Below are 26514 nucleotides of genomic sequence, written 5' to 3' on the forward strand. Positions count from 1 at the left end.
TCACTCCTCAGAATGATGTGTGAAAGTGTTTTTATTTATTTTGTGTTCTCTGTGGATTCAAGTTGATTACAAGACAGGTGTTGTTTTAAACTTCAAAGTACTGTAATTATCTGCAAGATGAAAATATGAAGCAGGGACCACAATACACCATGGTCATTGAAAAAGGTTCCCTTAAGACTAAATATTAAGTTTTTGCAACCAGACCGAATATTCTTAGACACTTAGTTCTGCCTTCACATGTTCATTCTGTTTTTATTCTCTTGTAATAATTACAAAACTCCTTATCTTCCTAGTTGGATACATTTTAGAGTTCGTGGTCAACTTGCTCAACATTTATTTCCAATGTTTCTGATAGCATGTTAAGGCAGATTAAAATGTAACCATGGAATTGTTCATGACTTGTTTGATTTCTATAGCCTAGCGCATTACATTTGGCACTTTTCACAGTTTGCACCCCAGTGTGCCTGGGGTGATGTGATCACAGGTTTACAACTCTCTCTAAAATGCAGGTGTGTTTACACCCAAAATATATTAAGGATAAGTACATAGAAAAAATAAAAAACTACAAGCACATGACTCTCAATGGTAATTGATTAAGTAGCAATGAGCTAGCTGGTGAACATGGCAGTTAAAAAACAAAAAAGAATTAACACAGTGGCAAGAAGTTAGTCATCTGGAAAGAAACCATTGGATAGAAAATGCCCTTGTGGAGAACACACAGGAAGTCAACATAGTGGCATATTTCTGGTGGTTTCATATTCAATAAAGATGTGCACCCAGTTATGCTAGTGCCTCTGGTGCCTTGAGCTAAATGCTAGCTAGCATCCGCATGCTGATATGCTCGAAATGACAATGACAATGCATGCTGATGTTTAGCAGATATAATGTTTACCATGTTCACCATCTTAGCGTGTTAGCATGCTAACATTTGCTAAATGGCACAAAACACAAAGTACAACTGAGGCTGATGGGAATGTCATTCATTTTGCAGGTATTTGGTCATAAACCAAAATGGTGGACCAATCCACTAACAGGCTGAACATTGTCATCCACAGAGCTAAGCATGTCAAAATAATAATAATTTTTGACTAGAAAGATAGGATAGGAATTTTTATTATTTCACATTTAAGTATAAAATGCAAGTAAAATAAGGAAAAGAACTGCGTTTATATAAATGACTTAGCCCACTGGACAGGACAGACAGAGAGAACTTCATTCTAGGTCTATGTCTTACCCAGTAGCCCATCACTAACACAGATGATTTCCTCAATAATTTATTGGTGTTCTGTCATCTGCTGCTAACCAGGAATCCATTACATTGTGTGCTCATTTGGCCTCAATCATTTTTTTATATATATATATTTCAATAATTAAAAAGTATTCAGTCATTCTAAAATTGTTTGAGGGTGAATTCTGCTGCAGTACGTATTGTTGAGTTTTGAATTAATTTGACTTATGCATTGATTATTCACACAAAAAATAAGTAATGTTTTGCTTCAATGTAACTATTGTTTCTGTGCATAAAATCTTGTATATTTGTCTATTGTGTGGATGCAGTAATATCTAATATTAGTCCAAAACTCCAACATTTGCGATGCTTTGTAACAACAGAATTTTCTTTTGTGAAACAACTTTACTATAAGTGGTTATATTCTCTCTGACATCAATATTTTCAAGTATGTTCAAGATCACTAAATCATGTGACATTACAGACTCTTGGTGTATGTTATGGTAGACAGAATAGCAAACCTTTGCCTTTGGTTAATATAAATGTACCACAAAGGAGTCTTCTACACTGAATAGTCATTATTCCTTCTTTTTTGGGCTAACAGACATTTCATCTTAAGAAAAATCAACCCATATTGCCCTCTTGTGCCTTTTTAAACACACTGGCAGGGCTTAAAGAGCACACCTATTCACACACACTGACTCAAACCTGCAACCTGTCTGTGTCTTCCAGGTGTAATTGGCTTCCTGACTGCAGCTCTGGACCCATCAAGAGTTCCAAAGTGGAAGATGGATGAGACCACAGAGTCTACCTGAGAATGCTACCTGTCCCTCTGCCTCACCATGTCACCCAAGGAGAACTGTTAACCTGTCCCCGCCAACAAATCCTCTTTTTGCCTTTGTTATCTCCCATAACCCACTGAGTTTGTGATCCCTCTCTATAGCCAGCTGAAGTCCTAGTGATATGACTAAAAGAGCCTTTATTTTGGACATGTTGTTTTTTCCTCTCAATGCTGCCAGCCACCAAGGCTATGGTGGGAAGCGTCATTATACTTCTCAGCAGGTTGCTAATCACTGTCTGCTGTGGCTCTTGGGACTAGTGCTACACCTCACCCTTTCCTCATGTCAACGAGTTGACCTGAAACACCCCATAGTATCCACAGGCTATGGAAAGATACGGGGTATCAGGAAGGAGCTCAACAATGACATCTTGGGCCCCGTGGAACAGTACTTAGGTGTGCCATATGCCACTGCACCTATCGGCGAGCGTCGCTTCCAGCCTCCTGAAGCTCCAGGCTCCTGGCAAGAGATTCGCAATGCGACCCAGTATGCGCCAGTGTGTCCCCAGAATGTGCACGGGGTTTTACCTGAGATCATGCTGCCAGTGTGGTTCACAGACAACCTGGATGCTGCAGCGACCTATGTTCAGAACCAGAGTGAGGACTGTCTTTACCTCAACATCTATGTACCCACTGAAGATGGTGAGTGAGACAAAACTCTCATAGGGCCAACTAGATATAGTAAGAGATAAACTTAGTCTTGGCCCGTTAAACTATTTACTACTATTTTTTTACATTTGGAACGGGTCAGAAAAAGGTCAGGGTAAGAGTAAAATCCCAGGTCTGTCTATTTGCATCAAACTGAGAGAGAAGATTAGTTACAACTGTTTCAGAGTGTAAGAACAGCTTGTGCTTTTCTAATCAATTTCATAATTGTGCCAGTGTTCCAGTACTCCCTGGGATAGCGTCATTCTGATAAGTTATTCAGGATTATATTCGGTGGAAGAAGAGCTCTTATCGTGATCCAAAAGACAACCAGGAGATTACCAAAGAATATATTCTCTGATAATCTCCTGGGTTTGTATTAATATCAGTCTCAATTACTATCGGTTACTGAGTCTAATCATTTTCTAAAAGTATATACTGCATAGTCACATGTGCAATCTTCATGTGACTCCTGTGTGAACTACTCTTAAGCAATTAGATGCACTTCATTTTTATTGCTCATACTTAATTAATTTGATCAAATATTAAAAATTCATACAGAATATGTTCTACTAAGTCGCTGGTTTTTGTACCACTTAGCCACATGGTGACGTGCTACATTTTAGCTTGACTAACACTAATTTATTTAAACCATGTATGAACACTATAGCCTACCTACATAATACTTGTTAGCTTGCTAACATTAACCTTTTGCGTGAGAACTGTAGAGTCAGTCACATTTATTTGATTGACTGAACAAAGTGAAACACTGATGTAATAAATCAGCGACTCGCTGATACCATTAATACTTTGTTACATCACAGTAAAAGAGGAAAATCATCATTCAAATGAAAAAATTATTCACAGACACAAGTTGATAAAGTTTTCCAAAAAGCACTGTTTTCTTTATCTTTAATTCAATTGTTTCTGATATTCTGTTCATTTCTTCTTATTGAAGTTTGTCAGTGTAATCACATTACTTTCAATGTTGTCTTGAAGCCCTTATAGTAACAGGCTAGCATGACCTACACTGATATAACAGTCAAGAGATTTGCTGATCATTTCATAGACATGGATGCTATACTACTGTGGCTAGGCTAGGAATACTAGCCCAGCCACAGTAGGCTAGTACATAATGTACTTATATGGCAGCATACTACATACTGTGGCAGCTGGGTTAAAGAAAAAACAGCAAATATAATACATAATAACATTTCACATTACTTCATTTTAATAGTCAGTAAATAGTAACGAGCTAGCATTACCAATGCTAACATTAGCAGTAGCAATAAAGCTTAAATGTTCTGACACATCCACCAATGTGTACCTGAGCAAGACACTTAACCCCTAGTTGCTCCAGAGGGGTGAGAACTTCATGTATACATGTATAGCAATTGTCAGTCGCTTTGGATAAATAGCGTCAGCTAAATGAATAAATGTAAATGTAACATAACTGCAACAGATTTGTTTTGATCATTTCATGGTCAATGAATTGATTAATTGAGTTTGTCAATGAGTAAATAGAACAAGCCAAAATATTCTATCAAGCTTTGCTAGCTTGTCTCCTTTTGTAAAAAGGTTAAAACATTACAGAGAAAAACTGGTAAAAAATTGTCCATAGCAAAGGGGAAAAGGGCAAAGATTGTTTATCACGACCCTTGAAAACTAATATCAGAAAACCCCCAGGCAGTGTGTGTGGTCTTATAACACTCTAACAGCTCGTACAGCCAGTAGTGGTCCGTTGGCAGGAAACATGCTAGCAGATTATCTCATTAACCTTGGTGCTAACTTGGCTTCTGTTTGACATGTGACTTCCATCTTCAGTTGTGGTATATATGAAAAAGGTATCATTTACTTTTAATCCTCCACAAGTCAGCTGGACTAACTTGCACATTTTTTTATCCTTTCAGTTGACAGATCAACATTCACATTGTCATACATGGCATTTTTGTTAAATAGAATTGATTGACATTAATTGGCATAAGATTAAAACTATTGACAAACTATGTTACCAAGGCTGCATTTTCTTTGTGCTGGTTTGAATCAAACTAATCAACAAAGTGCTGTAATTAACTGTGTTTTTAGTGTTGTTAGCTTATGGTTTTAAACCTCAGTGACCACCGTGTTGGTATGCACACCCCAGTTTCATGCTTTAACTGGAATGAGGCCTTTTTACTTACTCTTGTACTCTTGTATGGATGCTGCACTGTAAATCTTATCTTAGGAGAAAATATAGCATATACAATTGAAAAGACAACCTTGTTTAGGCCTCTTGGGGTGATATTAGACAAAAACTAAAAATTACTATAGGGCAAAACGTCCAGATCTTCATGGGCTATCTGGGTGTACTTCTTGCATTAATGATACAGTGGGTTTGAGGGTTTGAGGAAGCAGATGGGCAGGTAAAAGAACACAGGATCAAAGTGTAACTTTGGAGGCAAGGCTTATGCTCCTGGGTGATAGTAAGCAGGGCTAATGATTAAATGTTGCAAAGTCTATGACTAATGGGCTCACCTGAGAGTTGACTGAGAGTACTCAAGAAAACACATTTATGCTTTATTGCTACTGCTCATATATTAAGTCGTTGTTGTATTTCAACACTGAGCTTGAGTTAGTATTACAGATTATGTATTTTATTGATGAATGCTCTGTGGCCTGTCAAAAAGATGGAAACTGATTAATTGCTAAAATATCAAGTATGATTGGGGTATAAAGCGAGACCAAAGCACCAGAGATGCTGTGAAAAAGATAGAAGAGCGACTGGGAAAAAAGATGATGAAATGCTTTTTAACTACTCTTAGTAAATAACAGACAGTGTACCTACATGGAATGAGAGGAGACTGTGTGTATGCTGTATAGTACATATGTCACATACTCACAGAGAGGATGATGCAGAAGCTCCAGTGTTATTCCCAGGGGAGAAGGTGTGCAAATGAGTGAGACTGATTTTACATGTAGTCCTGTCCGCTTGTCAGAATCTGTCACTTATTGTCAGGGGTCACTGCTTACACAAGACTGATGCCGTCCCCAAGGATATGTTTAGCCTTGTGTGTGAGAGAGAAATAGAGACAGAAGGAGGGTGAAGTGCCCCTGAAAACACACTACATTTTACACATAACGGCAGTCAAAATACTGTGTTTGTTTACATGGTGTTAGACTAACGATTATGTTAGAAGTACCAGCTTTTGAAGCCCCTGAAAACTTGTATTTTGCTATGACGTTCAATTTTCAGGACTAAATAAACAACAATTAAAGTGGAAAATTGGGGAAAAAACTTCTTAGTGAGTGTGGTTTGATCAGATTTGATTGGTAGTGTTCATTTATAAACATATTTTAAGCATAGCAACGTCAAACAACGTCACAACTGATTTAAACCTCAACACAGTCCTCTTGCTGGAGATGCCACTGTTCATGTCCTCAAAGACAAATTATCTGTCTTTAGCTCAGCATTAAAGTTTTTAGCCACACCTGGGACGGATATCTGGGGATGGCAATGTCCAGATTGAATGCATGGATTGCCAGGGAATATTGTATAGACATACATGGTCCCCAGACGATAAATACCTCTGACTTTGCTAGTCTCCTGACCTTTCCTTTAGCGTGTTTTCAGGGAAATGTATTAATTAAGAAAGATGCCATAAAATTCGTACATTCATGTCTCCTTGATGAATTTTCCTATTGACTGTGATGATGCCCTGACTTTTCCTACAATGAGGTGACATGTGGTTATGAGAGAGAATTCTCACCAAGTATTTGATGAAACATCATGAGATTTGCTACAGAGATCCATACTCTCTTGCGATGAATTGTAATAACTTTGGTGGTCTCTTTTAATTCAGAGCTCTCTACTGCTCAAAATTTTATTTGTCCAATATTTGGGTTCATTCAAATCCCTCCAAAAATAATCACTTCTGTTGATACATTGTTTAGTGCTAAGTAGCAATACTCAGAATGCCAAACTAAGACGATGAACATGGTAAACATCATACCTGCTAAACATCAGCATGTTAGCATTGTCAGCAAGTAAAGCCTCACAAAGCTGCTCTTAGTTAGTTTAGTTTCAGCTGGACTAAGCTGTTTTAGCTAGTATGTAAGCTTGCTAACTTGGTACCAGTGGGTTATGGTCAAGCAAGGAGGACGATGGTGCTGTATTGTGCTGTGTTTGGCATGGAGCAGCTGTATTGCCACTCATCGCGGTTCTAGGTGGGCCAAAATGAATTGGCAGCACAGAATCCTATAAAGTCTGAATCTAAATGTTTGGCTTTGGTTATTTGGATTTTGACACATTTAATCTCCACAGTACAACATTATGCATTATCTTCCCATTCTACCTGAAGTCACACACCTATATGATATATCTGTTTCAAACCTGGAAATACTCTCACTGAACATGTACTCTGCGATATTGTTTGGACAAAAGAAAATTTGCAGCTCTTTTCTTTCTGCATCTGTTCACCCCTCCTGCTTTCTCCTCCCTGAAATCATCCTTGTCTCTACTCCTCTCTTCTCTCCTCCATCTTTATGCAGATGGCTGTAGAAGGGGTCACTGTTCTGAATGCAAATCAGCTTCGTGCCCTTCCCTAACAGGCCACTATGTAGTCTGCTACTTTTTCAACACAAATGAAATTCAAATAACTTCTTAGAATAATGTAAATAACACAAATGGTCTTGTTGATTGAACAGTGAGTTTTACATTCTCCCTTTGTCTCTCTCTCACACCCTACCTCCTTCTACAGTGTTCCACTCTAACTCTCCTGTGTGGCCAGGCTTCTAAGCAAGAGTACTGTCTCACTGCATTCCCATTTCCTCAAGACACTGCTCAGCCAAGGGTCTAAAATCCTTCATTTTTATTGCCGCTAGAGCAGCCATTTACCGTGCTCTTTATTAAAAACCATATTTCAGGAGGCAGGACAGTGGAGGCAAGGATGGAGCTGGAGGCTGGGGGCACAGTAGAAGAGATGGAGATGCAGAAGGATAGGACTGCATGTGCTGGAAGCTGCTGCCTGGATACAGGGGGGGTTGAACTGAAGCTGTGTCTGACACCTTGTCAAGCAGACAGGCCACCGTAGACATGACATACTGCAGCTTCATCCCGTTTACTGCACTGAGGAAATGGAGAGGGACAGGAGACAGCTTGCGCTCTGGCCACTAGCTCACTGAACCGAACAGAAATGCTGTTGACTGAGAGATGGAGCTGCATTAGGTCAAACAGTACTGGGAAAACCAGAGCTAAATGCTCCTGTGGAGGCCAATGTATTTCAGTGACCAGTGGCCCATTACATAATTTGACCATCAACTTACCGGCAGGCCTCTCTACTGAGGCAGATGGGAAAGATGTTTTTGACTCTAAAAAGTGTGTTTGTGTTTCCCTTTTGGCTATATCCTACTTCTTGCCTTGTCTAAAGCATTGTAGTCTTTCTTCAAAGGTCAGAAGTTCATTGTCAGAAGTCAAGACCTAGATATTCTCTCTGTCTCTCAATTCAATTCAAATATATATATATATATATAAAATGCAAATCTTTATTTGATATATTTTGATATATTGGGTTTATGCTTATTATCCTTTCTTTTTTATTATTCGTAAATGCTTTTTCTTTTTTTTACCCAGATAACAACCACATATGGTCTTGGTCACATCAGCATGTAGTAATGCTGTCAATTTCTGCGAAGGGTGCCAGCAGTAAGATACAGTAGTCACAATATGCTAACAACTAGTACTGAAATTATTAATCTATTAGTCAGACAATTAAAATATTGCTAACAAGTATTTGACAATCAATGAATTGTTTAAGTCATTTATTGCTTTGCTGCTTTTCTCAGTTTTATGTTTAATGGGATACAACAATACAGTGAAGACATTTTTTGCCCCAAAGGTCAACTTTATTGCAACATGTCTTGGAAAAACACTTGCTTGGCCATTATTCAACACCATAACTCACTGAATATAGTTCATTTCTGTTTTCCATTTTTGTAATTGCTTTTAGATTACTGTATATTGTCTGCTACATAGCAGAAGGGAGTTACAAACTCAACTTTACAACCTGTTGTAATGTAACAAATAAATCTACCTTGTACCCTTTACCTTAAACAGATGGGGGATTGTGACTAGAGATGTGCAATACAACTTACTTGCTATACGATCCAAGTAATACCCAAGCTGGTATTGCCGATACAGATATCGATACTTTTTACATATTTTATTTCTAGTTTAATGTGACCATTGTGACATGACCATTCATCCTAGAGCCGGAAACGTTGGAATCTGAAATATTTGTACTTTAGTACACAGGACGCAGGTGACACTTTTGACTCAAAGGTCATTGTGACCTCAAAATAGGTTTTTAGCCATCATTTAAAAATTAATTGGGTGATTCCAAATTTCACACACATGTTGACTCACAATGAGCTAGCACAGGACGGACTTTCCTACATCTCATCATCTCGTTGGAGGCAGGGCTCCATTCCTATGAAAGCTGCTAAGTGGCGCATGAAGTCAAAGAATTTTGACTTCCGGTTATAAAATTACCCAGATTTTCCACACAGCTTCCTCATTGTGTGGCCCCACTTTATTTAAATTTTTAAATTTTTTTATTTAACCTTTATTTAACCAGGTGCATCCCATTGCGATTGCAAGGGTGACCTGGCCAAGACAGGCAGCAGCATATAAAAAATACAAACACATAGGTACAGACAAATAACACTGGTAAGCTAACATTTCAGAAAATCATTTTAAATAATTTTCACAATCTAAGAACATTTACATATTAAGACATCTGCCTCTAAGTCTTTCATTTTGGATTTAAATGCGTTTAGCGAGTTTAATTCAGTGAGTTTCAAGTCCTTTTGCAACGTATGCTGAGGGTGTAGAATACATAAATGCCTTCTTTCCCGTTTCCATACGGGTATTTGGCACAGAGAGCATAAAGAAGTCCTGAGAACGCAAAGAGTGTCGCCCATTACTTTTCTGCATGATATGAACACATAGGGAGCTTGGCAGCAAATTACAAATTGCCTTGTATATGAAATTGTACCAATGACATAGCCTTCGGGTAGCCAGAGGAGGCCATTCTACCTGAGAGTAGAGCTCACAGTGGTGAGTCAGCGCTTTACAATTTGTAATAGACCTCAAGGAAGCATGGTAAGCTGTGTCGATCATATGAAGACTGTGCAGAGGTATACATATATTCAAAATCACCATAGTCCAGAACAGATAAAAAAGTGGTTGCCACAAGTCGCTTTTTTACATTAAAAGAAAAATACAACTTATTATATCAATAGACCCAGATATTTGTAGGAGTTAACAACCTCTATTTCACTTCCCCCCGGAGTGACAACCGGAGGGATGTTTTGTGGCCTGGTCCTGGATGTGGTAAACAACATAAGTTTGGTCTTATCTGCATTTCAGCTGCAAAGGGTTATTTTGGACTTCGATAAACCCACTTTGCAAATATTCAATGGCTTGTGCAAGAGTTGACGCACACCAATATTTTGACACATTTTCACATTGTTTATATAAATAGTGAATGGACTTAATACAAAGCCCTGTGGTACACCCTTATTGGCTGCTACAGTATTGGAACATAGACCATCACATCTAATACACTGAGACCTATTTCTAATGTAGTTTGAGAACCAAGCGACTGCTTGCTCTGAAAGTCCTGAGTTAAAAAGTCTAAGTTTTAAAACTGCATGATCAACAGTATTGAAAGCTTTGGACAGATCAATAAAGAGTAATGCCGAATGTTGCTTCTTGTCAAGTGAAACCAAAATGTAATTTACCACCTTCATTGCAGCTGTAATGGTACTATGTCTTTTTCTAAAGCCTGATTGACATGTAGATAAAACGGCATTTGAGTATAAAAACTCCTTTTATTGATCACTCACAAGACCTTCAAAAATTTTAACCCTGCCTCACTGAGCAAGCACACCAGAGACTTCCATTAACTTGAAGGGGGGTTAAATGATTTAATTATGCAGCTCTTCTAGACTTTCCAAATATTATTACCAAATCGATCAAATTCTGGTAGTAAAACGAGTCATTTCAGTAAAAAAAAATGCATCCACCATTTAACAGCTACTTCTTTCACAATGGAAGTCTATGGGAAAATGTCTCTTGAGGCCAGTCTGCATCATGTGACAGACCTGAAAAATGGCTTCAAAACACAAAGCACTTCCTGGGGGCTTAATGAACATGCCATTCACTTACTGCCTCATTCTGAATTTTAAGCATCATTGGAATCACGTGACTTCAAACAACGTATTGGAGCACGCCTAGCTAATCGCGAACCTGTGAGTGAGTTTAACCTACAGGTCGTAGAGAGGCTTCACATCTAAAAAATTCCAGGAGAAAACAAAAGCACCAGCTACACTCTATAAAAATCCATCTTTACATATTAATCAAGTATATGTGTACCTGTTTAGCCAATACATCTGTGATAATCCTTTATTAATCAAACTATGTATATTCACTGGAATCATATCATCAATATAGTGATAGCCATTTAGCCAAAAAATATTATTCAATCTCCTGTTCACTATTATGAGTCTGGTCAGACATGGACGAAGGCTGCAACTTGCCTGGCTGGAAAAGGTATACTACCTCCGGGCGGTAATTCTAGTTGTTACTAAAAAAGATTTGGTGACGCAGGTGAATTAAGTCTTAAGGTGAAGTCTGATGATCCACTACAAAGAGAGACTGTCTGTTTGAATGGATCCTATCCTCACCTATAGGTTAGCTCTTTATTAGACATTAAAAAAACAAATAAAATCAGAGTAATCTCCATTAAGTGGTGAGGTGTGGTTTTAGAGTGGTGCTAAGTAGTGGGGAAGTGCTGACAATATGGCGGACTAATGTGCCCTTTTATCCATTACCGGTCTGTCTACCTGTTTGCTGTGTGGTGCAGGACCAACTACTGTACTATCTCCATCTGTGTCAGGAAGTGCTCTCTGGATCAGGCGCCGGCGTGGTGGTACTCAGAGGATGCAGCAAATCCATTCAGCATTGATCCTTTTCCATTTAGACGGACGATAAACATTTTATATCAGGAAACCATATTCATATAGAGAGATGGGTGAAAATGCAGCATTATAATGGTGGAGTGCAGTGATCCGGGCAGGTTCCTACCTGCTTCAAGACAGCCACCATCATTCCTGTACCTAAAAAGTCTGCAGTGTCCAGTCTGAACGACTACCGCCCTGTGGCTCTCACCCCCATTCTGATGAAGTGCTTTGAGAAACCGGTTCTTCAGCACATAAAGAACAACATCCCAGCCAGCCTGCACCCTCACCAGTTTGCTTTCAGAACCAACAGATCCAAAGAGGATGCCATCTCCACTGCCCTCCACTCAGCCCTCACACACCTTGAGAAAAACAACACCTCCATCAGAATGCTGTTTGTGGATTTCAGCTCAGCTCAGCATTCAACACAATCTTCCCCATGAAACTGATCAGCAAACTCAGCACTCTGGGTTTAAATACAACGCTCTGCAACTGGATATTGGACTTCCTCACAAACAGACCCCAGACAGTTCCTTCACCTAGTACTCAACACCGGAGCCCCCCAGGGCTGTGTGCTCTGCCACCTCCTGTTCATGCTGTACACCCACAACTGCATTCTCCGACATGGAGAGAACTCTGTTGTGAAGTTTGTAGATGACACCACCATCATCATCATCATCCAGATTTCAAACAACAATGAGACTTCATATCAGGAGGAAATTCATAATCTTGCATAGTGGTGCTCAGAGAACAACTTACTGCTCAACATCAGCAAAACTAAGGAGCTGGTCATTGATTTCAGCGAAAAAGGAGGTTAAGACACACACTCCTGTCTACATCAGTGGAGCTGAGGTGGAGCAGGGGAACAGTTTCAGGTTCCTGGGAATCAGCATCACAGAGACCTGACATGGTCATCTCACATCTCCACACTAGTGAAGAAAGCTCAAAAACGCCTTATTTTCTTGAGTAAGCTTAAGAAGGCCAAATTCCTGTGTCAAGTTCTGGTCAGTTTTTACAGAGGAGCAATAGAAAGCATCCTGAAAACATCACAAACTGGCATGTGCATGGCCCAGGACCAGAGGGCTCTGCAGTGGGGGATTAAAACTGCTCAGAAGATCATTGGTACCTTTCTCCCGAGCATCAGTGATTGGTGAGATGAGGTGCCTGCAGAGCCCAAAGGATACTAAAGGACAGTACCCACCCAGCCACAGCCTGTTCACCCTGCTGCCTTCCGCAAATAGATATGGAAGTTTCAGCTGCCACACCACCAGAGCAGCTTTTTTCCCCAAGCTATCGGGCTCTTAAACTCAAATTCATCCACAGCACTGCTCCACTGAATATTGTTAATTTCTGTTTACCATTTTTAGAATTGCTTATGTATTAATGTAAAATGTTTGCTATGTAGCAGAAGGGAGTTACAGAACTCAATTTCAGTATATAACCTGTTATATTGTGACACCTATGTCTCCTTTTGTCAATAGATGCAAAGCATTGTGAAAATTGTATATGCCATCACTTCAGAATCAGAATCAGAATCAGAACTTCCCCACTACTTTACTGTGAGGTTACCACAGCAGCACATTAACAGAGCGATAACACCTTGGTAACCCAACGTATAGTATTCTTTTAAATGAGACGCTGTAACGCCTCTCCAGCAGAGAGCAGGAAACATGCAGCCAGGTGGGTACAAGGAGGACAGCAACAGTTGATAAGGACACTGTTAGCATGCTTTGTGTGGCGTTAATGTGTGTGAGGCTGCATGTGTGAACGTGAGTGTGTTGTAATGGATTTCTCGAAGACATGCGCATGGAGACAGTGACTGAGAATGACACAAAACGAATTGGTAATTGGGGGCTGATGGAAAGCTGCGCTGATGGAAACCAAGAAATAACAAATTAATGGGATCCTTATCAGTTAAGACTTACAGAGGTTGACGTGCCAGGGCATTGGTTGGTCACTGATAAATGCTTGTTGTTGGTCATGCCCTGTGGGGCATTTAACTGTCATTAGCATTAAAGCTTAATGTTGAGCTCCTCTTTGACCTTGTTGAGGGAAGCCTTCGCAGGTGGTGTAAATATCAAACACAGCTCTCTCTTAACTAATTTGGTAGGAAAGACTCACATTTCCGGCTCTATGCCGTCATTTCTCTGTGCACAATGTGTGTATCTGGTCACATGTATTCAGGATGAGTATCTGTGCCAGCCCCTGTGTGTGTAGGTGTGTAATGTTTTGACAGTCTGAGTTGTGCAGGGACATTTGCTCTAGGACTGCAACGCTGTCCTAAGCTGGAGCAGGATACAGAGTATCTTGGCATTCCTTTGCTTTTTCTGACCCAAGAGAGTGATGGCTTGATTCTGCTCATTGATTTTTCTTTACAAAGCAGCAGTGTGTCAGGACTGATTGGAAGAAGGGTTGAGGAGAAGTGGCCCCTGGGGTCATTTACGAGGCAGTGCGTGACTAGATCCTAAGCATTTAAAACAGATGAGTCTGGGGTTGTCTTTTCAGGAAACAGTGTGTAATTCTTGTAAACAGTTTGTCTTCAGCTGTACGCAGTCCCTGAAACGTAACAGAGCAGAACATCTCATCTTTGCTATTTTTCTCTTTTAATCTTCTCTTGTTTTTCTGCAAATGCAATCTTTTGAATTTTGTCTTTTGTCTCCACCCCCCTTTTCTGAACCTTAGGTCCGCTCACAAAAAAACATGATGAGTCTACAATGAACAGACCAAGGGATGAAGGTATTTTAATTGCATGTTTTTTTAATCTTCGTGCTCCATTTTTCAATCTCTGTGGGGAATGCTGTGTTTGTATCTGTATTCATCTTAGACTCATCACTCTATGTGCACATTACATTGTCCATTGTTAACTGCTTTTAGTAGCACACAAATATGTCATTCCCTCTCACTGGCACGCTTTTAGCTAAAATGCATAAAGAGCTCCATACTAAATAGTTGTTCTTGATTCCCCCCGTCACAAACGCTGCTCTTTGGGTACTTGCACGGGGAGCTAATTTACTTTCCTGTCTCGGTTGCTATGTGGTTGATCAACCACACGCTGATGTTCTGACTATCCTGTGTGATGCATCACTGAAAATCAATATTCAGCCCTTTTTCACCTGCGCTTTTATTCTTGTACTAAAGTCCTTATGAAACGGTCTGCTAAAATATTGTCCTTCATAGTGTTATTGGGATTTCTCCAGTTCTTCATTTTTAAAGTAGGAGAAATTGGAGGATTTCTGCATATTTCTGCCATTGCTGTACATTTTCAAGTTCACTGCAGTCAAATGGAGATGCTCTCATTACTCTTTACTGATGCAGCCAAAATCTATTCAGACAGTGTGCGCATGTTTCTGTACACGTGCCCAGACATACTGTATATTACATAGCATTATGCACACACAGAGTGTGTTACATTTCCATGTGTGCATGTGTCTACTCAAGCACAGTGCATGTGCAAATCTGTGCCTGAGTGCATGTGCTCTAATTTGTGCCAATGTGTGTGGTTGTTGTTTTTTTTGTTTTTTTGAGCTCTGTGCTATTTGGGTATTGAATTCTCTCTTCCTTGCATCTCTAATTGGTATGGTTTAAAAAGAGACAGATGTAGCTAATCCAATTGTGTGGTTTCTTAACAGTAAAAACAGAAGGAAGGATTCATGCAGGATTGCCGAGGATAGGAGCAGAATGATAGAATAGAGATGAAAGAAAAGGAAAAGCTGAGCACTGCGAGAGCACAGGGGAGGGCAATGAGGGGGAGAGAAGGGAAAAAATAGTCATAATGAAGACAAGTGCATTATGAAATGACATTTATAGAGCTTTGAAAGTGAGAGAGAGATGTAGAAAAAGAGAGATTGAGGGGGTGGATGAGTAGGAAACCGGTAGAGCTTGACATTTGCCAACACCTGACGGATCTTGACAGGATGAGGAGTGCTCGGGTAGGCCTGAATTCCTCACTGAATTGTTCAGGTATGGATTGGACACAGGTTCCCAAACATTGTTGGAAAATACTATAATAGCATCATGTTTTTGTTTGCAAGAAACTGCATAGCTCGGGCGCTGGTTTGGGTGTAAAAACTAAGCGCTTAGTCAGGCAAAAACTTTTCCGCCCAAATCAATTGAGATTTCCATAAGAGTGAATGAGAGAGGACCAGAATAGTGGAAAAGTAGAAAGTAGGCAGTTTCTATTGGAAGGTAAGACATTACATTGAGAATAGATGTAATGGAGCGGGGTAGTATCGGGTTAGGTAGAAACTAGCGCGAATAATATGCCAGTGTTTTAGAGGCAGGCAGGCGAGACAGTGACCTCCTTATTGGCTGTACAGGCCTTTGATTTAGGCAGAATGAAACACTTTGAACCTACACCCCTAATCACCTCTCTGTTTGTGCGGAGCCCCTTCCTTCCTTCCCTCTCTTCACACATTTAACTTTGTTTCCATCTTTCTCTTATTTATGTTTTTTATAACACTATATTGCAAATAAACCATCTCATGCAAATGGAGCGCTATCTTCACATTTTTTATTATCACTGGACAAATGCCCGTATTCTCACCAAAATACCTATACCATGTGTCCAGCTTTTGATTAATGTAAACTAGACATGTTGTTTTAAATCTTACCTGATGAACATCTGAAACCCCAAAAATGTTGTCATGATGAGATAGACTGCAAGAAGTTTTCTTCTTTTACGCCACTTGGACCTTTTCCTATCCAACTTTCATTAAGGCATTGTAGGTATGCATGAGCTTTTTATCTTTTATTCCAAAGTGAATGGATTCTTATTTCCATTTAGTTTAAGTTTTTTTTTTTGGCTTACTCTTAGCCTTTATTGGGCTTAGCAAATATTTCAGTTATAACTTTTAATTTTTCTGAGATTTCAGTGGTTCTGAATTATTAGACAAAATATCTTTTCAGCCTCTCTTTTATTCCCAGTGTGCCAATTTACCAAAGCTGAAAGTGAAACAAAAGTTAAGTCCGTTTTCAGTCAAAGGTCGCAGTTGAAGTTTCATAGTTATGCACTTCATACAGTAATGACCTTGATGTCTTATAACACCATGTGATTACTTTGTGAACTTTGTGTAACCTCAGTGGTCAAACAACTTAGGTGCATTGGGGCTCAATAAAAATCTCAACAGAGCTGTAGTTGTTAAATACTAACATAACTGGTAGATCTATCATAGGTAAAGTTGCAAGCTGCTGTACAGTACAACAACAGATATTCATTTCACTTGGACAAAAACAAAAACACTATTGCAGCTCAGCCTTTTAGAAAAAAACAATGAATGAAAGCCTCAATGGATAAATACATTTTCTGCTCAAGGCTAATGGAGCAGAGGCTAGCTTGAAAAGGGGGCTCCCTATTAACTTAAAGGCACAATCCGTCATCCAAATGTAAACAAAAGAATCACCCCACCACCTCTTAGAAACTCTCCTGTCACTACTCAGCTCAACTCATCTTTATCTAGTAGGACTTTCAATACAGTTGATCCAAAGAGCTGACAGAGACAGAGAAAAAACAAAACTACCAAACAAACTAAACATCTACTAAATTTAAATTTAAAAGGAACTCCTCCGATTTTACACATCAGAGTCTATTATCATGTGTTGAGGAGTACGTGGTGTCACTTGAGTCTACATCTTTTGGCGCCAAAGACTTCAAGTTGAAAATGAACAGATCTCTGCAGCACCTCCCCACCTCATCTCTCTTGAGGCTAGTGGCTTGAGGCTACATTAGCCGCTGCTAGTGTTAACTTATCTGAATCGCCAACCCATCTGGCAGTCAAGTTGCATTGTGGATAATGTAGGTGCCAGGTTTGGAAAAGGAGGAAGACTGTGTGGAATTAAAAAGACTATATACGGCTCCCCTGCGTTGATTTTTATCCCTTGTGACCATCGTGAAGCAAACAGGTAAGTTAGTAAGTAAAATAGTAACTTCAAAGTTACAAAAATACTGACTGGACCTTTTAAATGGCTGCTACATGTCTTAGCCTAAGTTCCTTGTCTCAGGTTTACCGTGAGTGCCAAGTGGGGGCTGATGACGGCCTGCTGATATGTCATTCCTCTATACTGTCCTGGTAATGCCGGGATAATTGAACTTGTTTACATATCCTCTGGGAAATCAGCCCAGATTCAGAATACACCAGAGGAGAGAAGGAAAAGAGCAGCGCATCAGAATGTACGATTGAACATTTTTATTTTTAGACGGTCTACTTTCGTCATACGTACGATCTATAAAAGATGTCTGCATGTGTGAAGCCATATGTGCCATCTTTCCATGTTCGTGCCTGTGTGTGTGTGATTGTGAGTGACGCACCCGAGTGCATGTGTAACCTGAGATTCAGGTGGTGATGCAGGCGGGTGTGCAAATACGTGAGTAGAATTTGTTACCAGGGCAACAGGCATTCAGTGAGTCCAATGGAATGGCTGGTGCAGTTCTATTAGCGAGAAGCAGTTTCCATAGCGACTCAACATCGCAGCTGCCTATGCAAGAGTGTGTGTGTGTGTGTGTGTGTGTGTGTGTGAATACGGTGTGAATCCTGTGTGAATCTGAGTGTTCATTAGCGTACCTCGCTATGTATGACTTGCTTTGTAACATTTCATCCTTGCAATCATGTTTTTTTTTTTGGTTAGAACCTCCCATCCATGTCTCTACCCCTGTCGGTTCTCTCATACTGCCCTATTTTCATCTCCTTCCTCTCTCTTCTTCTTTGTTCCCTCCTTTATCTCTCTCTCTCTCTCTCTCTCTCTCTCTCTCTCTCCCATCTCTGAGTACTGAAGCTCATCAGGGTAAACAGATGCTGTGGCTGTTATTTATGTTTCCACTTGGTCTGGCTTTCATACAAATTATCCACAGGCCCTGCACAGTGCAGACACTCAGCCTAACTGGGCTGCACTGGCAGCTCTCTCAACCTTATCCACACTCAGACACTCAGACCATACCACAGCCGTTGTGAGAGGGGGGGGGGCGGGGGTTGCATGGGGGTGGTGGGTTTGGGGGGCACAGACCAACAGAGTGAACCATAGCAACACACTGATGGGTACAAAGACACCAATAACAGAGAGGGCATCAGAACTGGCTGCACCATTTGCTCCACACATGGAGGGGACAGTTTAGGAAGATACCATTACTGCCCAGGACAGGGGAAACAGACATCACAGAATAAAATACAGAGGAAATGCCCAGTGGGGAAGACATGAAATACTTGCTGCCAACTTAAAGGCAGTCCACTAAAAATGTTTCATACTTAGTATCTTCATCTCCTTTTTTCTTGTGAATAACTGGCTGTAGGAGGTTACAAAAACTGCGCATGGATCTTTTTACTTAGAAGACTGCTGCAGTAATACAAATCTAGAGCTGTCAGTTGAAACTGAGTAGACAACCTGTTGCCTGTGGACCCTTAAGCTCAACAGGAGGAGAAGAGTGTGGCAAAGAATTTCAATTTGACGAATGAGCATAAAATAACCAACACCGTTGTTTTTCTGTGTTGTGCAGATATTCGGGATCGTCGCAAGAAGCCTGTGATGCTGTTCATCCACGGAGGCTCCTACATGGAGGGCTCAGGGAACATGTTTGATGGCAGCGTCCTTGCTGCCTACGGAAATGTCATTGTGGTCACCATGAACTATCGGCTCGGTGTGCTCGGTAAGTTCGGTGTGCCACACCCCGCCGGTGTTATCAGGCACGGGTGCGTCTGATGTAAATGTCTACTGACCTTGTTTGGCATATGTCACCTCACCTTGACCTTGACCAGTCCACGTGTGTTAGAAAGATGATCTCTACCATGTTTTAGAAATGGTGGCACATTGCACATATAAATGTGAAAAATAGCACTCTATGAAAAATCCCCATTTGAAAGGCATTATGATTTATGTCCCTTTCAAGTCATAAATCAACAAAGAATGGCCAAGAATGCAGGCTCCTGCAGTCCTAATAGGTCTTACTCTAAGCTAACACTAAGGCATATGAATGTCTAGATTGGCATATACTGTAAAGATGCTTTTTGAGTTTTTTACATAAAGCATTCACTCAAATGATTTCAGCAGTGTTGAAATTATTTCATTGGAAATCCTTCTTGATGTTACTCTTAAGCACAAATTAAAACTAAAATCAAGCAGCGTTGGTTCCAGCGGAGTTTCATGAATATGCATGTCATCTATTGTGAATGTTATTCTGTCATCATTTCTGTATTAGAGCTGCGGTGGGTAAGCATGTGGCAAACAACATCCATCATCAATATGGATGTTATGGAAACTAAAAACAGGAAAGTTGCATCAGTTGCACATAGACTACGCAAAAACAGGGAGAGTTAGACGCAGTCAAGAGAAAGCGGCAGATCAATTGGGCGAATCAAATGTTTGATATTCCTCAATGTGTGTATGGGTTTTCACATTTAAACATCATCAGTCATTTCACATGAAACATCACTAAACAGAGAGCATCAGTGGTCATGAGAAAACTATAGACTGCACAAGAACAAAACAATCAAAACTTCAGTGAAACATGGTGTCTTCTCTTTCAGATCCCTCTTAGGCTTCTTAAGACCCTCTTAGCCTTCTATGAGCCGGCAGGAGATACTCGTTAATCTACGATCATTTCTAACTTAGGTTACGATGCTTTGGGGATATAGTTGTTAAGATTAATAAGGTTTGTAAGTTGGATTTTACAATGATCTCAGCTTTAGAAAGCACCTTAATAGAATGTGCTTCCTTCACAAATTCCATAAATGCATTCAAACCCAGACCACACGACCACTGACCCTTCCACCCTCCTCACAGTTTTGTCTGTGCACCAGTGTCACTAAATCTGTACTTAACTCTCGTGAATGTGACTTTTCTTTGTAGTTTGAGCTGTGGTGTCCCTGCTAACGTCATAGGTTTTTCACAGATTTTTGGGCTCTGTAGAGGAGAGAATTACTGGATTTTCTCTGCAAAAAGGAAATTAACTACTATTGTAATGGACACTAACAAATGGGACCAGGAGTAATAGATAGTGTTATAAAGTGATTGTACACAGAATGTTTTAACTAAAAAAAAAAGTTGGATTTGATTTGACCTGGTTGAACCTGACTGGTACTGCTCAATTTAGGACCTGACTCAAAGCCATAGATTTCTGCTTTATTTCATCCATTGTTGACCTTTAGCTTGCAAGGCTAATGCAACACAGTGGCTCCGCTGTCTCTTTCCCTCTTCCCACAGGGCATCTAGTTGCCGCACATAGTAAAAGGCATGGATGCAGGCGATTGGCACACGACAAAGCATCAGAGTTTAGGTTGGGTAGCAGAAATCTAATACACAGCTGATAATACAGACGGTACTACATTACTCTATTACTGTTCTGGGACTTGGAAACATGTTTATGTAAAATAACAGCAAACAGTTCTAAAGTGTGATCAGTCTTGAAATCATGTACAATGAGGTCTAGTTCATCCTGCGTCATTTCTGTCACCAAAGTTGCTCAGACTTAACCAGTTATTCCATTATCTGTTCACTGAGTGTGATTTCTGTGCAGCAGCCAGCAGAGATAATGAAGCACAGACAGGTATTTACTGTGGTCACTTAGCCTGAAAATTTAATTTTTTGGGATTAATTAATTGTTGTATTAATATGCACTTGTGACTCATTATTCTTCAGAGACACCACGGACCACTTAGTGCCTTTGGTGTACATTCAGCCACTGAAAACAGAATTGAAATGTGTGTCTGTTGCTTTCAGTGTATTTTTGGATTAAGGGGTTCTATTTGTCCATTCTTTTGGAGCTTTGCAGTGCTTGCATGGCCTGTGAGTGTGGGCCGAGCTGCGCGCGTGTGTGTGTGTGTACCGAGCCCTTGTGCTGCTGGATATCATTGGAGTCAAGTATTTACATTCGCCATCATCTTTTGGAGGTGTTTGCACACAGACTATCTGTGACGGCCATTGCGTTTGCCAGGTTGGGTAATCAGATCTTGTTTATTGCATCACGCCTGTTTCAACAAATCAGAATAATGATAAACAGAGAAATGGGAGTAGTTTAGGAGGCCGTCCAAGAGTTGCATCGAGTATTAACAGAGGGTAACATGATCCAGACCGTTATTGACGGTGCCAATGGAGAGGCACAGGGACAAGGACAAACTGAGAGTTAGTGAAATGAGGACCTGGACCGGCAGCTTAAACCTGCTCTATGTGGTCTTTTTTCACAGCTGTCAGACAAATCGGGACTGTTAAGAAAATTGAGCGTGAGATTCAGTTCACAACTTTGAAATCAGGTTTGCTGAACGTAGTATGAAATTGCAGGCTGATCGAAACGCTCTTCAGCTGTATCTGTGTTTGCCGATTTACATGTAGTGCACTCATGCATTGCACAGTATGTTTATTACACTGCAACTTCCACACACAATCATTAAAGTGCATACAAAATACATACACACAGAGGTGGAGAGCGATCCTGCTGAGAGATTATGAGGGATGGCGCAGTGTCCTCGATTCCTTGAACATTGTTGAAAATTTTGGTATGTGGGCGAATGTATTCTCTCTCTCTCTCTCTGATATGCTTTAAATAGGTTACTGTACTAAGGCGATAATCCTTGTGTGTGTTTGTGTTTGTATGTTTGTGTAGCATAAGCACGCATGTTTGCCCATGTGCACGCCGATATATCTCTGCTTGTGCATGTAACAGTGTGTAAGTGTATGTGTGCGCAACTTGGTTGAGTGCCGTGCGTAAAATATATATATATGAATAATGCAACCATCCATCTTAATTTTTAATAGCACGCCTCTCTGACACTGAATTGGAGTCAAAGTGAGAAACACAGGCATGCTGTATTCGAATAGTTTGATGTTCTAATCTTTAGTATTATCCTGTACTTACACACACAGGAGCTTACACATGCCAACCTCATTTCATTCAATGCCTGCGCCTTTAAGAGAGTGATAGGGAGTCAGGAATAAGGGAAGAAGAGAGAGCAGGGAATAGAGACAGATGAGCGAGGGAGAATCATAGAGAGACAGTGAGGGAAAAGGAAACAGAAGGGGGGAGATGGGAACAGTCTAAAAATAAACCGTCAGAAATGCTTTTTTAAATCTGCACTGATGCAAAGTATTCATTCAAATAAATGCTCCTGCAGTGTGACCACAGCACCCTTGCATATGGTTTTACGCCTTATGCTTTCACCCCAGTATGACACATACACATGTCAATCGTCTTATTAATATATGATACAGCCTGTTGTTTGTGGAGTGCAATGGGTGAACGAGAAGAAAATGTCTGCTGCACACGTCCTGGTTCAGAAGTTCGGTGACAGTCGAGATTCCAGATTGCTTCTCGGCTCACCTTCTCCTACCTTCCTCCTGCTCCAGGCCCAGAGAGCCTTCTGATTTGTGTTGCATAGCCATCTGTTCAGACTAATTAACTAATTAACTAATTAATGAACTCTGGGGAAAGGCCCACCATCGTGGGCCTGAAAGTGAGAACATTTTTCACCTCAGGAAGAGAGATGAAACGCTTCTTCTGGAAACGTTTCTCGGCACTTTCTAACCAATTTCAGCTTTTTACTTGTAAGTAAGAACAACCTACTTAGTAAATACCACCACGTTTAATAACCACAGCTTTTACACTGAATAAAAGCAGTTATGAATTCAACATTTGTTTGCTTATCACGCTGCCAAAATGCACTTTTCATATTTATTAATATTCATTTATTATATTGATTAATATTTTTGGTGAGGTTTTTGATCAAGTTCAGAACAAACTAATTTTGTTGTTCTGAAAATGTGTTAATTTTGTACATGTTAACACCTGAATAGATTTTTTGAGTACCTTAGGGGAAGTACATTCATCTGTGAACACAACACTGCCACTACTGCCACTACTGTATTATCACCTTACAAAGTTGATATTGGGATTGTGTTAGCAAATAGCTGCCTACTTACACATCCAGCAGACAATGAGCAACATTCATTTGGATGACCATTATTCACCGAGCAACATTAGCATACACAAAAGTCCAACAATAATCATTTAGCTCTGTTTTGGCCTCCACCAACTGTTGAAGAAAAATATTTGGCTCTGTAGCTTCCAAATACCACTATGTTCACCAGCGATTGGCTAACCTTCTTCCATTTGGTGCTGGGCAGGAAGGGTACAGGGAATATATGAGATCTTTTTTTGTTGAAACCTGCTGCCTGCTGCAGCTGGAAAGAAGGCTGAACCAAAACATTAAAGTTGCAGGCCATAGCTATGAGCTGAAAGATGCTAAAAGGCTCCGTAGAGCTGAGGGGAACTGCAGAGTCTGGTGATAATTCTCTGTGGGTTCATCACTGACTTCTTTCGCATTGCACATAGTCCTTTCATCCATTGTTAATATAAACATATTCATTAGAGCAGCTGTAAGGTTGCCTAAGCCTAGCTGGGGACAGAGTACATGTAGTTTAACACTTTGGTAGCAGACTACTACAGTGCGAGCGCACCCTACTGGACTCAAGTGGGACACAGTCAAAGAAAAATGTCTAAAACCGCAAACTTCATATGGTTTTGTTTAAAAAAGTTGAGAGATATTGAGATCATGTAATATCTCAATCAGATGTGCTGCTTATGTTGCCTAATAGTTTTGATGAAGGAAGTTAAGTCTTACTTGTCTGTGGATGTTACCTCTTATATGTTATCTGTTATTAACAATTTCATCTTACTTTTGTAGTGAAGCTACAAAATTTGCAAACTGCAGTGCTCTTCGTAATACTAAAACCTTGTAACTTCCATATATTATTGTAGTTGGGCCATACTCTGTTCAATACCACTATTACTACTACTACTCATAATGACAATTATATTGCATATTTTATAGTACTGTTCTTAAAATTACAAAATACTGAGAAAGATGTCGTAACTTTAGCTTGTTGTCCACTTACAGACCAATCAATTCAAATTGATGTGCTCATGTACTCTGTGCGTGGCACACTAGTAAATGCCATTTTATGTGTTAATAAATATAATTTTACAAGCCCATGGACAATTTTCATATCAATCAAAACAGTATCAGTGCCTCTACAAATACAACTTTAGCCCAGTGAGCCTTGGAAATCAGTTCCAACAATGTTGCCCGTTGTTCTCTAAAACATCCCTTTAAATATGACATAAACATTATTTTTAACCAGCACAGATTTTGCTGTCAATTAATTTCAGCCTGCTGCCTTCTCACAACTCAGCTGTCCCTAAATACAAATGAAACACACCTCCCACTCCCCGCACAGAGCCACAGTCTTCCCACTCGTTAACACTTCTTTCCCCACATTTTGCCTACAGTGCACTGACTGTGATGACTGCACAGAAAAACATAATCATTTTGCTTGCGTGTCATTCTGATTGCAGCTAGATTCACGTGCAAACCAAAACTTTGGATCTGTGAATCATACTTGAACATTAGAAAAGGCTGCAATATTCTTAATTATTTATCTGCTATCTGGACCTTAATGCAAGTGCAAATGTGGTGGTAAAATTGTGTGTGTTTGAGGCTAAAGGTTCTTGGAGAAAATAAAACTGTATCCAGGAACAGTTGCTTCCATTATATAGGCAAAGTTCACATTGAACACTAATGACTTATAGGTATATTGACTGAAACTGACACCAATCTGCCTTCCAGGCTGGCAGCCAGTTTGCACAGCTGGACCAATCAAATACAAGGAAGATAATTAATGCAGCTAGTCATACTTGAAGCAAAACATCTTACACACCACATAAGGTGTCAAAATCTAAAAAATCAGAGATTTTCTGTGAGGCGAGAATTAAAGAGGAGGAGATTTTTCAATCAAAAATCGTACTTACAAACGTCCATAAATCAACTTACAAAACATAGCAAAAAGTCAATTTTGTCTCTGTGGGTGACAAAACCCACAGTGTCAGACTTTGAAAGACTAATTTTCCAACTTTACATTTCTATGTAACAAATGTACTTGACATTAGGTTTACTGTAATCAGATAATCTACTCAAATATTATGAAACTATTTATCCAAGCCACACACTGGAAAGTTCTTAGTATTTCTCACTAATTACTCCTAGTTTAGCCAGTGAATAGCTTGTGTAATATCCTATACTATTAGTGTACTGTAATCAATGTACAATTACATGGTGAGTTATATGCATACGTGTCATAGCAAATTTGATCATCAATGAAAACAGCTTTATATCTTTATGATTAGCTTTGTGATTAAATGTTTGGTCTGCAAGCAAGCCTCTGTATTAAGGGTTTTAATTCATTTAATTTGATCAGTTTTTAGTTCTGACTTTGATTTTGATGATCAGTTCTTTCTGAAATAGAACTTTTTTGTGTTGCTTTTGCTTTGAAACGTCTTTGTGTCTGTGAAGTTTGAAGCATTGCTTTTCAAATTGGGATGACAGCCTGGTTTTATGCACAGCTTGGTACCATTTGAATGGACCTTTTGAGAGTAAAAACTGAGTGAGATAAGTAAGGTAATAAATACAATGACATTGGAAGCCTATGGGCGGTGTACTGAAATGACATTAGTTCAGCAGGAGGAAGCCCAATTGCAATATAATTTCATTTCTGGGTGTACTTGACATACAGAGTGATGCATAATTGAAACAGACCTGCAAGCATGTCTTTAGATTGAACTTCCAGTGCCAACAGGGAGACTTAACCGATTTGTGTAAACATTTTGATAATCCTACAAGAATGTGCATGAGGTGAAGTACAGCAGCAGATCTTTGAGTCAGTAAAGGGAAATGATCACTTTTGTATTGTGGAAAAAAATCAACATCCTCTAGGGGTGCTATCAAATGCTTTAGATATTCGCTCAAGATAGAAAAATGTTAACATTAAAAACACC

The 26514-nt window shown here is 39.8% G+C and overlaps 1 pseudogene; it reads left to right on the plus strand.

Moving 5' to 3' along the window:
• Positions 1-1964: 1964 nt before the first annotated feature.
• Positions 1965-26514, plus strand: part of LOC119884736 — a 36135-nt pseudogene continuing 11585 nt past the window's right edge.

This window comes from Micropterus salmoides, unplaced genomic scaffold (assembly GCF_014851395.1).
Source record: "Micropterus salmoides isolate LMB-PRFRI ecotype aquatic unplaced genomic scaffold, ASM1485139v1 Ms_hic_scaffold_3642, whole genome shotgun sequence".
In the NCBI taxonomy this organism is placed as follows: domain Eukaryota; kingdom Metazoa; phylum Chordata; class Actinopteri; order Centrarchiformes; family Centrarchidae; genus Micropterus; species Micropterus salmoides.